A 14,759-nucleotide genomic window follows, 5' to 3' on the forward strand; every position below is an offset into this window, starting at 1 on the left:
AATAACAGACTTATATTTCATTGCCTCACTATCCAACAAAACACCTTTAATATACATTTTTCTTCCCCCAAAATCCATACAAAAACAGTATAATTAGTCTCAAAAATATGCTTAGGCACAAAAACATTTTATTGAAAAAGAGCCTGGCAAATGCAAGTCTCCTTTTTGTTTCAGATTAGTTAAAAAAAAAAAAAAAAATCAGTGTGTCAGTTTCTAATGCAAATGATAGCTAATTCTAATGAAGTCTCCATCTACAAAATGAGAGTTGTATTAAAAAACAGCTAAGATAACAAGTATATATGACAATTGTACATAAATGTAAACAGTAAATTTAAGGAAGCAATAAGGTAGAGAGGGAAAAGGTTTGGGAGAAAAATCTACTGGTCAAAGTAAAAGATGGCAAAATAATACAGTATCATTGAACCTATCTTTTTGAAATCCCAATGAACTCAACAAAAGAAATAAAATTAGCAAAGAAAAATACCACAAGTGTTCTAACCTGAGAAGGAGCCAAACAATGTATATAGACTTTTTAAAATTATTATCTGGAAGCAGAGTAAACAAAACTGAAAACAAAATATTTCAATTATCAACCCACTACCTCCACTCCCACTGCCAATATTATTCATCCAAAATCAAAAACCAATACTATAAGAATGAAAAAGTGAATGGATAGAATGCTCAAACATCTCCTTCTCAGGACCCAATCTTTTTTCAATCATCTAACAGCTACCTTTCATCTATTGGGAAAGCTATTCAAAGACACCAGACAGTTTTTCACGTGGTAGAACATTTTATTCTCATTTATAATCAGATGGCAGTTGAGTAGAATCTTTCTACTTGATCTTTCCTTTTCATAAATAAAAAAAATTACAAGTTTTAAAGAGCCGAGGGCTGGTTGTTTTCAGAAAACATGATTAGATTAATTCGTTGATCGCAGATTCAAGTTTTTCTTTATTAGCTCCATAAAATTCAACCATCTCTTGTCCATTTTTTAAAAACAGGAAGGGCAGCATGCATTTGACTCCACACTCTGAAGCAACATCCTGATAGTCGTCCACATCTACTTCAAGGAACACCATGCTGGAAAACTTTTCAGAGAGGGAATGAAACAAAGGCTTTACCATTTAGTAAGGCCCACACACGTAGCTGAGAAGTCAACTACCACAAGTTTATCTCCTGCACAGTTCAAGGCTTCCTCAGAAGCACATTTACTCTCAATCTGCTTCACCATTTTGACAGCTGAGGTCTGACAAGCTATCGTAGGAACTGATGGATGCAAAATGCAGATGGAGTTTAGGCCGCAATTCTTACTTAAAAACAAATTTTCAAACGTATAAGTAAATACTTAGAAAATATAGTAACCATGAACAATGGGGTAGGGGGAAGACCTGAGCGTAAAAAAACGAGATAATCCATGGAAGAATGAAAATGATTCAGCAATGGAGAAGACCTTACATGAAATAACTGGGAGTGAACATTGCATCTATATTGAGTCTAAATACAGAACCAAAACTAAACATCAGAAAAGGGTCTCTTATGGGACAGGATAAAACTGCCATAAACTTGGGAAATGTTTTTAAAAATACTAAAAAGTAGGGACAGCCAGTTAGCTCAGGTGCTTAGAGCACGTGCTCTTAACAAGGTGTCCGGTTCAATTCCCAAATAGGCCAGTGAGCTGCACCCTCCACAACTAGATTGAAAACAACAAATTGAGCAGAGCTGCAGGTGGGCAGCCGCATGGCTCAGTTGGTTAGAGCGTGTGCTCTTAACAACAAGGTTGCCGGTTAGATCCCCACAAGGGATCTAGTTGCCCCTGCAACTAGATTGAAAACAGCAACTGGACTTAGAGCTGAGCTGTGTCCTCAACAACTAGATGGAAGGACAACAACTTGACTTGGATCTGATGGGTCCTGGAAAAAACACACTGTTACCCAATAAAATTTAAAAAAAAAAAAAAATCACTAAAAAAATAAGAAATTTTAATCAATTAGAGTTGGAGACATAGGTAAGAACCCACGTTTAACTTAATGTAGAAATATTTATACATATATGTATATACACAAGCTAGTATGCACATATATATTTCCTTGATCTGCCATCTGAGATGGTCTAAAATAAATAACGAACAGTAGCAATAAGCACACCAAGCAACCAAACCTTGGTTTCTAATACCTTTCTCCAATAAAAGAAACCAAGGCTCCTTGGAGAAATGGCTGATTCTAGGACTGGGGCAGAAAATATATAAATGAACCTGGAGTGGCACCTTGAAGTGCCAGAAAGTGTCCGAAAACTAAGAAAATAAAAAACTGATGGGAGTATGTCAAAGGGACACAGGAGCAACTGTGCCTTCCAAAGGCCAAAGCTAGAACAATTTAAGTAACAAAATAAATAAAGCTATATTGGATTATAATCCAAAGTACAAAATATGCATCCCTGGTGATATAAATAAATGATTGAATAAATCAATAAATGAGGGAGAAGAGGCAAATCTCCTATGCAGAAAATTCCAAATAAATTATGTAGATACTCCACTCTAAAGGAGGGTAATACAACTCCCCACTCCTTCAGGTGGGCTGCACATAGTGACTTCCTTCAAAAGAACTCAGTAAAGAAAGGTGGAGGCAGTAATTATTACAGTGGAGAAAGCTGACAAACACTATTTTGAGCAGCTGATCAAGGTCGACAGTTATAAATCATGTTTATGATATGATATGATATATGTTATGGTATATGATGGTATGAAAATGGCACTTTACTTCTGTGGTCTTCCTCCCAAAAATCCATAATCCCAGTCTAATCATGAGAAAAACACCACACAAATTCCAATGAAGAAACATTCTACAATATATTAGTATTACCAGGAGCCCTTAAAACTGTCAAGATCATTAAAAAAAAAAAAAAATAGGAAAGTCTGAGAAACTGTCACAGCAAGAGGAGCCTAAGGAGGCATAACAAGTAAATGTATGTAATGTAATATCCTAGATGGCATACTGAAATGGAAAATGGGTATTAGGTCAAAACAAAGGAAATCTGAATACACTATGGACTTTAGTTAATAATAACATACCAATATTGGCTCATTAATTGTAATGAATATATCATACTAACATAAGATGTTAATAATAGGGGAACGAAGACATATGTAGGAACTCTCTGCGCCATCTGCTCAATTTTTCTTTAAGTCTAAAACTATCCAAACAACAAAAAGAAAACCCAATAAGGGAAAAAAAATTTATGTATTATAAAGTCTGAAGTTCCCTTCCCCCAAAAAGTAGGTGTTAGATAGGCAGGGAATTTAGACACAGTAAGTGTAAGTGTGGTACCTTTCTCATCTTCATTAATCATTCTCATCAATAGAAACCATCAAATGTTGAAAAATAAGAAAGAGCTTTATATTCAGAAACGTAGCTTCAAATCTCCATCACATACTGGCCGTGTTACATTAGCCAAGATATTTAACTTCTAGAGCTCCATTTCCTCATCTATGATTTGGGGAGAATATTTACTTTGTAGATTTGTTGCCAAGATTAAAGCCGATATGTACGAAGTTGCTACTAGGACAGATCCAGCACACTGTGGAAGCTTAACAAGCAGTACAAATATTTAAATTCTTTAAAAAATCCTTAAGAACCTGGACTAATAATTATTTTCAGTAAATCTAAATTTAGTAGTCCTGAAAGGATGTTAAATTTATAAAAACAGAAAATCTTTTAGCTATCTTGTTAAATACACACGGCCTGGTTAATACTATTTCAGATTTTATTATTTCCCTCCAATAGACTGAGGTAAATCTATCTCAGTCTATTGGAGGGAAATAGTAAAAAAATTTTTCCTCAAATATAAACTACGGTTTTACATATGTGGAAAATAAGAGTTCCAGCCCAAACTTTGTTTTACCAATTTAGCCAACATGTATGAACTAATAACTGGGCTGAAAGCCTACCGCAAGTAAACTGAGAAATTCTAACATGGAAAAACGGATTATATTTGCCATAGGTAATTTGCTTATATTGAACACAAGGAAGAAAAGAAGATTCTAACAGTTTAGTCAAGTCAAAGGGAGGTGTGACTAGCTTTCCACTAAATCATTCATTAAGAGACCGTGCTGTGCTGTAACCTTTCCAAGTCAGCTGAACACCACAGAGAAGTTAGGGGAATATTTAAAAGCTGAGGCAGAATATGAAGACTTTTAATTCGATCAAATGACTATGAAGTAAAAGCCAGTGAGATAAATGAAAAAATGCCTCCACCGATTACTTCTTGGAGTTGGCTGGGCTTGGAAGAATCTAACCTGTCAAACATCTATGGGACTCGCTAGACAATAACAGATTGTAACAAGTCATATAAACACACAGACTGGCGAAAAATCGAGAAACTGTGGAATTGTTCAAAAAAGGAAGAATTCCTAGCCAAATTGGATATATGAATTGTGCAAATAACTAAAATCGGTATTCATTTTATATCACTGCAAGGTTTTGGGTGAATCCTCAGGAACAGCAGGGATATTTGGTGAAAATGATTTCTCATTTTCAAGAGTTGTATAGATGTATAAGAATGTGAACCATGTTTTAAGTTCCTGACGCTGTTTTTGGAAAACAAATCTGAGGATATAATTGAATGATCAAGAACAAGCCCTGTGAGGTTAGCTCAGTTTTAAGATTAAACTGAAAGGCAACATACTAGCCATAGAATGTAATCGTCAACTATAACCTAAACTGAAATTCATAATTATGTAAAATGTTTGTACCCACCCGGCATCATGGAAGTAAACGGCATTATGGAAGTATACGAGTCTTTCCTCACATGAAACTGACAAATCTGAAACTGAGCACTAATTTTAGTGGTACAATTCCAGAATCAAACAAGACATAATCTCAAGTCAATCTGCAGTCATGAATTTGATCAAAATGTTATCAATTTCTAACATTAAGCTTTCTATACACTGTCAAAAACAGATTAAGCTATATTTGTATCTCACTCCCCTGCTCCCATCCACACATTTAGCTATGTTTAACCACTGCTTACAATTTTTTCATTCATACAGTACAGCCTACACACAGACTACTCATTATGTGGCCCACTAGTGAAATCACCTGAACTTCTCTACACTAATAAAACATTCCAATACGTCCGGTACACAGAGGCAGGCCTCTCCTAAAAACAAGTGCAGGGAGAAAGCTTCATGCTAACACAACATTACAACCAAAGGGCTAACACGATATCACCCTCTGAAGCAACTGACTACTAGTAAGAACAGAGATACCAAATGTTAGCTGCAAGTTTTTTTCTCTGGAATTTGGACTAAACAGTCAAATATTTAACTTATCTTCAAAGATACACATATTTTTAAACCTCGTGCAGAAATTATATAAAGGTCAAATGACACAGTATCTGGGATTGCTTTAAAATTCTTCAGCAAAAACAGAATAAAAGGAAAGACATAAATCTTAACTATTGAAGCTGTTGATGGGTACAGGAGGTTCATTGAACTATTCCTTCTACTTGTGTGTATATTTGAACTCTTTCATAATAAACAAACATAACTTAAATGTGAAAAAAAGAATACAACTGTATATAAGAATTTAGTGTACTAGGTAAAGGTGGCATTTCAAATTAAAGGAGAAATGATAAATGCCTCAATAAATGGTGTCAGGAGAGCTAGTCAGTCTTCTGGGAAAGGGGAAGATCTGGATGCGTATGTCACACGTAACTCAATTCCACCTAGGTCAAAGATTTAAATGTAAGAAAATCAAACCATGAAAAAGCAACAGCAGAAGCCGGGAATTCCAGTCATCATTTTACAGTAAAGGAAAACACTGATAGAGTTTAAATGTATAAAAAAATTACTTTCTTCATGACAAAACCAACCATAGACAACCAATACAACAAAGAAGGGATCATCTGGAAATCGTATCACAAAGGGTTACTTTCCCAAATAGAGAGTACCTACAAATTAGTAAGTATCATCCAACAGAAAAATGGTACAGGGATATGGATAGGTCACCGAAATGGAAATAAAAATAGCTCTTCTAAGAAATGCAAATTAAAAGACACTGAAATACCTACCATTTTACATTCATCAGATTAGCAAACATCAAAACGGCACACAATATACTATGTTGGCAAGGCTCTGGGGAAGCTAGCAAGCTCATTGTTGCCGGGAGTATCAATGACTGGTCTCTATGGAAAGCAACTTGGCAATATCTATCAATATTATTAATCTATACACCTTTTAACCAATAATGATGGTCACATCTTCATTCTATAGATATATTTACACATGTTCAAAATGAAACACAAACACGGGTGGGGGTATACCTGTACCATTGGTAATAGCAAAAGACAACAGAAACAACATGAATGTCTAGAAGAAAGGGTCTGGTTAAATAAATTATCCTATATCCACACAATAGAACACAAGATTACTTCAAAATACAGAATAAGGACACTTGTAATGAACTGGTAGAAAATGATCACCAAATCATATTGTCAAATAAAAAGGTGCAAAAACCATATGTATTGTATGCTAGTTTTAATGTAGTAGGAGGAGGCAAAAAAAAAAGTGTGTGTGTGTGTGTGTGTGTGTGTGATTGTGCAGTACATATATTTTTATAAATCCCTATCTTTTATAGAGAGAAAGAGAAATTGTAATACTAGGTTTCTTCAGAAAGACTTAGCAGCTGAGGCAGATGGATGGAGTCTTATTACTGTATATCCTTTGTTTCTTTTGAATTTTGTACCATGTGAATAAATAATCCATTCAAAAAACTGTTTTTAATATTCTTAGCTTGATCCAAAAGCATTACAGTAAGAGTAAACACCAGAGTCTTGGTTACATAAACTACTCATTTTAAACTGAAATACGTTAACAAATGTGTTGGTCCTTGGTCACAGAGAAAACCTTCCCTATCCAAAATATACGAGTAAAAGAGTTAGCCTCCTGAAATATACTATCACTTTAAAATAACTTTTAATCTCTCATTTTCTCTCACTGAGACCATCTGAATATCTCCTGCATCCAGTGAGGCAGCACAACCAACTGTCCATTACATTTACTAGTCTATATTACTAAGAAACAATGCATAGTTTGCCTGCAATGTTTCTCTGCACTAAAGGAAGTTGATGACATAGTCACAACTAGAAGAAAACTATATTGGGGTGGGTAGATGTGAACTGACTCATTTCTCTGGCCACAAAGGAAGCAACAAAAGCAAAAGGCTAAAAGAAAGTAATTTATAGCAAAGATATGTGGCAAAATTCCAGAGGCAAGACAGATAAGCACATAAGTTACTGATGGTTATCATCCTAGCTTATAAAACTAATATATACATATAAATTCAAGAATATGTTAATAGTCTGCATGAAAATATGGAATGCTGAATACAGATTTCTTCAGGTATAGTTAATGCATATATGGATTTTTAAACATTCACTAAAATTAACTGCTACCATGTATGTTTTAGTGTACTATTGTCAAGGGAATTCCAGAAAGTAAAGCAAAAAGACAACTAGAAAATATGAGAGGAAAGGTAAAAGGCATAGAGGACCAGTCCACAAAGGTGCCACATAAAACAAGATTGCCAGAAAAAGAGAAGATAAAGAAAATAAAGGTATGGAAATAAAGAACAAAATAAAAAACTTCCTAGAGCTAAGACATGAGCCTTCTGACTGCTAATCCTAGAGTGCTAAGTATAATAACTGAAAAATCATGCACACCTGGAAATACCCTTCTGATATTTCAGGCTGAAGCTAACGATCAGATTTTCTAAAAAGAAAAAATAAAAAAAGATACCTACAGAGAGAAAAAAGCAGATCAACATCAGACCTCTTCTCTGTTAGACTGAATTCTAAAAGGAAAGAATGTCTCAAAGATCTGGGAAAATTATAGTCAATCTTAAAACTGACACCCTTTCCAACAAGTATGAAACATTTTTCAGTCACGCAAGGGCAGAGAAATTACTACCACAGACCTTTTCTGATAAAACTATTCAAGACAGATTCTAAGCCAAAGTTGAATTCTGTTGCCGTATTTCACTACCTTTTATATTGTATTAATTTTTGTTTTCATCTTCTGGGTAAGATTTACTCACAGAAGGGAGAAATTGAAAAAAGGAGAGCAAAAGAGAGGGAAGGAAAAGCCTGACCTGAGTATCAGTTATTAGTCCTATAATGAGTTTGGGCAAGAAGGGTGGGTGAAGAGGAAACCAAACCAAAACACAACCATGCGTCATTTCAAAGTCAAAAACATTAAAAATAAATAAATGTGTTCCAAGAGCCCAGGTGGATACAGAAAAAGAGTGATAGCATACACACTCACTCACACACACACACACACACACACACACACACGGCTGTGATGAACAAACCAGTGGCCCCCATCACCACCAGCAATTCTGCTATAATCCCATACAGGCAATATGAAACTATTTCACAACATAAAGTCACAGACATGAAAAGAAATCAATTATAAAAGTCCAATGATTTTAAGATTTATTTTATTGTACAAAATTGTCTCAAATTCAAAAGTCTATTTAAAAAAATCATTCTTGTAAACCATTTTGAAAACACCTTTTCCAACTCTCATCATGCTGGCTGCAACTGCAAATCGTACACACACACACCAGCCGTTTGATAGCATTAAAAACAAAGCATATCATGCAAATGTTTCTGAATAACTATATTATATGTGTTATTTATTTTTTATAACACATTATCCTTGCTAAGAGTAGATAAAGACGCTAAACAAGCATTATCATGCTCTTTCCTGATCTAGTTTCCCACGGTAGCACTAGCTCCAATTGTTTGACTAAACCAGTTGTAAAGTACTTGACTGCAGGCAACTTCAGACACATTCTCGTTTTCTCTGTGCTCACAAACTAAAAAATAACTGGCTTCCTCTCTACTGGTATCAGTCATAGTTTTAACAGATGGTGCCATTAAATGAGGAAGGTATATTATTAAATATAACTAATGACTACCCATATGCCAGCAACAAAATAGTGTTCATGTCAAGGATAGAACACACTGGATTTATTTACTTGTTTGTTTTTGGATAGAGGAGAACATAGTACAATGCAGTTATATGAACTGACACTAACCTGGGACCAGGAACAAACCTAAAACATAGAAGATCTTCAGTTTCTTAACATTTTCCATTTCCTAAAGTATACAGAGTATACCAAGAAAATCAAGGTGTGCAAAGCGCCAACTTCACTCTCACAGGCAATGAAAATTGTTTTGATTAATTCAAGAACTTTCTCAACTTTGGCCACAGGTTTTAGACATTACCCAAATAATAATATTGTTTCTATGATGTACACTAAACTTCTTTGCTCAGTAAACGTCTGTGTCCAATGATGAATCTTAGAATCTACTATACGAGCTCTTACATACGTTAATTTACTTCTGGAACAACGGAACAAACTCAGATCTAAAGTACTACGAGCTATCTAGTAAGAACTATCTCAATATACCATTTTTTAACATTCTTTTTTTTTTTTAACATTCTTACTAATACAACAGGCTTAAACCAAAAAAAAAAAAAAAAAAAAAAATACAGCCACTGAATGTGTTCAACTTTACCTTGTTCTTACAACCACCCCTTCTTCACCCCAGGAAAAAGGGCAAAATATCTGTAGCCATTACCCCCTCTCCTAATAACTCTGCTTGTATAGTGTTAAATTGTGCTTCCGGATCAGATTTAGTTTACGTGGGAAAGGGATTCTTTGAATCTTCTGTAATACTAACATTATGACTCTAAGTGCCATCTGATATAAAAATCTAAGTCTATGGCTCATTTAACAAGAATGCATAATTAACTGATTAAAATACGCATTTAAAAATATGTAACAATTTTATTAAAAACACATATGGCCATTTCAACAAAATAAGTGTGGGCATTTCAACAAAAATTATGTTACTCAGAATAATAGGGAAAACACAAAACCTCGGTTGGACAGGCTACTCAGTCTTTACTTCCCTTTTTCTGTTAATGTGGTGACCAGAAGAAACTGATAAACTAAGAACTGCTTTCAGTTCTTCCGTTTTTGCTCGTTAGCCAAGGAAAGAAATCTTTGTCTATTATCTTCAGAGAAGGCAACTATAAACCCACAACCTATGTGTGTGATGAGATACAAAGAATACATGCTTACGAGTCAAAGTTCCAGGTACAATCCCTGCTTACTTACTAGCAGTGACCTTAAGTAAACTACCATATTTCCCCGAAAATAAGACCTAGCCAATCAGCTCTAATGTATCTTTTGGAGCAAAAATTAATGTAAGACCCGGTCTTATTTTACTACAATTAATTTTTGCTCCAAAAGACGCATTAGAGCTGATTGTCTGGCTAGGTTTTATTTTGGAGGAAATGGTACCTAAACCCTATAGACTTCAAAATCTTCATCTTTAAAATGAGATGGACACCACATACCACACAGGGTTTGTCAAGAGGACAAGATGAGATAACATGTGTAAAGCACCTTGCATACAGTAAGGCAAAAAGCAGCCAAATAAATAAATGAAATAGGTTCTCACACAAAGAGCCAGAAAGCCTTCTTCAAACAGTGGAAGACACGCAGTTTTGCAATTTTCACCATAAATTGAAATAGGTTCTATGAAGTTTCACAAAAGTTAACTTTCTTTCCCATTTCACATCCAACTTTTTTGCAGCGTTTTATGAACATCACGCAGCCTGATAAATTTTCTAACATACACCAAGCAGGTCTCAAATAAATAGATAACACAGAAATATATCCACGACAAGACTTTAGGAACACTGTGCTGCTTCAAAAGCTCCTCTTTTAAATCCTCACTTTTCTAATCCTGCATTTATTTACAAACAATTCTTTGGTGCTCAGACAAACTCTACTCCCAGACTTCTCTATTATCTTCTTGAAATTCTACACATTCAGCTTCTCTGTGCACACAAACATGCAGAAGCAATCAGGTTGATCTTATCTGCTTCCTCTCTATACTCTACAATTTATGAGGGAAAAAATCTAAAGACACAAATCTTAAAAACAAAATATCTTGCCATGATTAAGAAGTGGTTATAAATGTTTAAAAACTGGCTCCCATTATACAAAAAGGTTTCTTTTAACTTTCTAAATAATCAGTATGTTTTTCTGTTTAATCTTAGCCTATTAAATGTCACATGAATATATGGTCTCAAACACTTTACTAAAAGCTCCCATCTAAAATAACCAAAAAAGTGCAAAATATATAAAACAACCATTTTCAAGACACTGAACATCATACAATGAAGGACAATAAGCCCTGAGAGGATACAAATGAGGTGGCCGTACAATTGCCCCAGAGTATTATTACCTTGACAGAGTTTCCAGTCTGCATTGTAGTTGACCAAGACAGTCCACACGAGTCTGCGTTCAGAAGACAAGAGTAAAGAGTTTGGGGAAACCAAGGTTTGCTTCAGTTGGCAGGACAGAGCACCAGAGAAAAGAGAGCCACAGAGCAGGAGAACGCCGGAGATCTGTGGAAGGTGCTCTTCAGATATCTATCTGAGTGTTGAGCAATCCATACATGGGAGGAAACGACCCAAAGTAGGAAAGAAGGACCTCAAAAGAATGGAGGTAAAGTATCCAGAGCTCACTTAGGGATGGGAATAACACCTGCTCTCTCCAGCCAGATGGGAAAACTTCATGGTTCCTGGAACACTGGGCAAAGTACATAGAAGGGTCTTGCCTCAGTAGCAGCCCTTGACTGAGCATGGTTCTGTCATGCTCAAAAGGATCAAACTTTTTCTAAGTAATTTAACAGGATCCCAGAAAAAAGCTCAAGAATATGTATAGGAATACAAAAATATTTACAGGAATACAACATCCAGCATCTGACAAGGTAAAATTGATAATGTCCAGCATCCAATGAAAAATTACCAGGCATGCAAAAACTAAGGAAAACAAAATCCCATGAGGAGAAAAATCAGTAAATCAAAACTGACACAGATGTTAGAACTAACAGATGAAAATACTGAAAAGTTATTGTAACTATATATATTACATATGTTCAAAAAATTAAGCACAGACAAAAAAGACTTTTTTTTTAAACGACTCAAATTGAAGCTCTAAAAATTAAACCATCTCAGCTGCTCTGGTTCTCTTCCTGGCAGAGTGACCCAAACCTTTATTCTTGAAAGATCTGAGTCATTAATCATTCTGTGCATTTTGGCTGATGTAGTTTTCCATTGACCTTTACTATTGGAAATGGAAGTACTAAGAGGTACCCCAAAAATCCCATGGATTTCATTCCTACACTCCATTATATAATATAATAGCAACCCAATTTCCCCTTGTTCATCAAGATCAATCACTCTAGCAAGTAAATTAGTTTTTCGTTGTTGTTTTTTGTTTTGTCTTGTTTTGGTTTGGTTTTTGCTTGTTGATTCAGTGGCATAAGACCCCAATATCGCCAACTGGCAGCCTCATCTTCCAATTCAATGGAGCCACTGTTGTGATCCCTAATGGAAATATTCTTCCATTGGGGCCTAGGATCTCCAAATCAGCAGAGCTCAGTATCCCTAGGACAGGTAGCAAAAGTTCTGTTATTAGGTAATAGTGAGAAAAGCCATTCTGACTCCCTAATAGGTTATTAGATATAATAGTGAGAAAAGCCACTTCCAACTCTTGATTTCCAGAGTCATGAATTCTGAATGTGGGAGAGACAGCACCTTCTAATTCCAAGTTCATACTGCATCCTGTAAAACAGAACCCCACGCTTTCATGGTATTATCTCTCAACTGGTGCTATCATGGAGTATTCAGTAAGCCATTCCACCTTTCCATTAGGCCAGCTACTTTTGGGTAATGGGGTATGTGGCAAGACCAGTCAGTTCCAAGGGCATGAGCTGGCTCTATACTTTCTCTGTTATGGAATGAATTCCCTGATCAGAGGCAATACAATACAGAATGCCATGACAGTGGATAAAGTATTCTGTGAATCCACAATTGGTGGTGCTGGCAGAAGCAGTATAGGTAGAGAAAGCTAATTCATATGTAGAACATGTGGATATTCCAGTGAGGATAAATTTTTGCCCTACTGATGATGGAAGAGGCCCAATGTAATGAACCACTAACAGAAGGCTGGCTGGCTCCTTGAAGAATGGTGCTATAACAGGGACGCAGTGTTGGACTGTGCTGTTGGCAGATTAGGCTCTCAGTAATAGCATTAGCCAGGTCAACTTTGTTAAGAGAAAGTCCATACTACTGAACAATGAACCTTCCAACCCTGCTAATATTGCCACTTTTTCATAGGCCAATTAAGCAAACCCTAGGGTAGCTGGAGAAAGAGGTGAAGTGACTTCCACAGAGCACACTGTTTTGTTTACCACATTAGTAAGACTTTCTTTTGCAGTAGATGCTCTTTGGTGGGCATTCGCAAGGGACACCGTCTTTACAGTCTGCGGATATTGAGAGTGGTCCATCACACACCTCTTTTCTAGACTTCCTTGTCTTCAGATCCTGTTCACTCCAAGTCCCTGACCATCCAGACAAAACATTAACAACTGCCCATTAATCAATGTAAATTTTTATCTCTGGCCATCTCCTACTCCAAAGACCATAGGCAACAAAATACAATGCTCAAAGTTTGCCCACTGGTAGGATTTTCTTTCGCCACTGTCATTCATGGTTGATCGTGAGTGGAGTGTGTGCTTTGGAATGGTACCAGTATATCACGCAGACTCATTTGTAAACAAGGCTCAAAGTTTCTTCTTTGCTCAACTGGTCACAAGGAATTACCAGGAGGCCAAAGTCATAGATTAAGAAAGGAAGCAATGAAACAGAAGTTGGCATTAAAGGAATGTGAGCCACCTGCTCATGTAACTTACTAATACCTTCCAGACCTGCCCAAGTTTGGTCTCTTACACTACATATACCATTTCCATTTGATAACGGATTGCTGCTGTTCATTCCCAATCTATGGCTAAATGGATCAGACAACAATCAATTCACAATGGGAAGCTCAGGCCACATGGTCACCTGATGGTTCATGATTAGGTATTTAGTCTGTAACAAGGCCCAATACAAGCCAGAAGCTGTTTCTCAAAAGAAGAATCATTATCGGCAGAAGAAGACATAGATTTGCCCCAAAATCCTTGAGGTCTGCACTGTGCTTCTCTTGGTGCTTGCCACAAGCAAATAATAGAGAAAGGAAATTGTAGGAGAGCGAAAAAATCATAGACTACAACCTGTGCTCACAATATCCTCCTTGTTTCTTTCCAACCACAGTGGAAACAAATGGATGCCACTCCCTGAATCTACACCCCTCTGACATTTAATCGGTACAACAGAACTACAGTCCCAATCAATAAAGGAGACCCAGAGAAAAGATTACCAGTGAGCTTTCTTCCTTGCCTTGAGAAACTGGATGTGACCATTTTCTTCAGATTAGAAAAGAATACAAGAAACATGTATGGTTAAAAAGAGTCAGAGGCCAAGATGAGTAAGAAGAATAAAGTGCCTCGCTGCTCTCAATCCAGCCCAGGTAAATGATATCCCAGGGTAATTAGAGAACAAGCAGGTGAGGCTGCTGAATCTATCAGTAATCTCTCTGACAAATCACAGAAAAAGAAGAAAAGATGAAAAGACAAGAGGTAGGCAAGTATTCCAATTTAAAAACTAAGGTAAATTGGGAAACTTATCCATTTGCCATCAATCCTCAAAAGACTGCAATTATACCATTTTAAAAATTATTTAAAACCACTTCAGAAAGAAATCATTCACTAGTGGGGAAAAGTCTGAAATC

The 14,759-nt window shown here is 36.1% G+C and overlaps 1 protein-coding gene and 1 pseudogene across 4 annotated transcripts in view; both read right to left on the reverse strand.

Moving 5' to 3' along the window:
* The window catches only part of CDKAL1 (CDK5 regulatory subunit associated protein 1 like 1), a 623,742-nt gene that overhangs the window by 544,111 nt on the left and 64,872 nt on the right, over nucleotides 1-14,759 (reverse strand). The window lies entirely within an intron of this gene.
* On the reverse strand, nucleotides 918-1,234 carry LOC117027753 (thioredoxin-like; annotated as a pseudogene).

This window comes from Rhinolophus ferrumequinum, chromosome 9 (genome assembly GCF_004115265.2).
Source record: "Rhinolophus ferrumequinum isolate MPI-CBG mRhiFer1 chromosome 9, mRhiFer1_v1.p, whole genome shotgun sequence".
Classification (NCBI taxonomy): Eukaryota; Metazoa; Chordata; class Mammalia; order Chiroptera; family Rhinolophidae; genus Rhinolophus; species Rhinolophus ferrumequinum.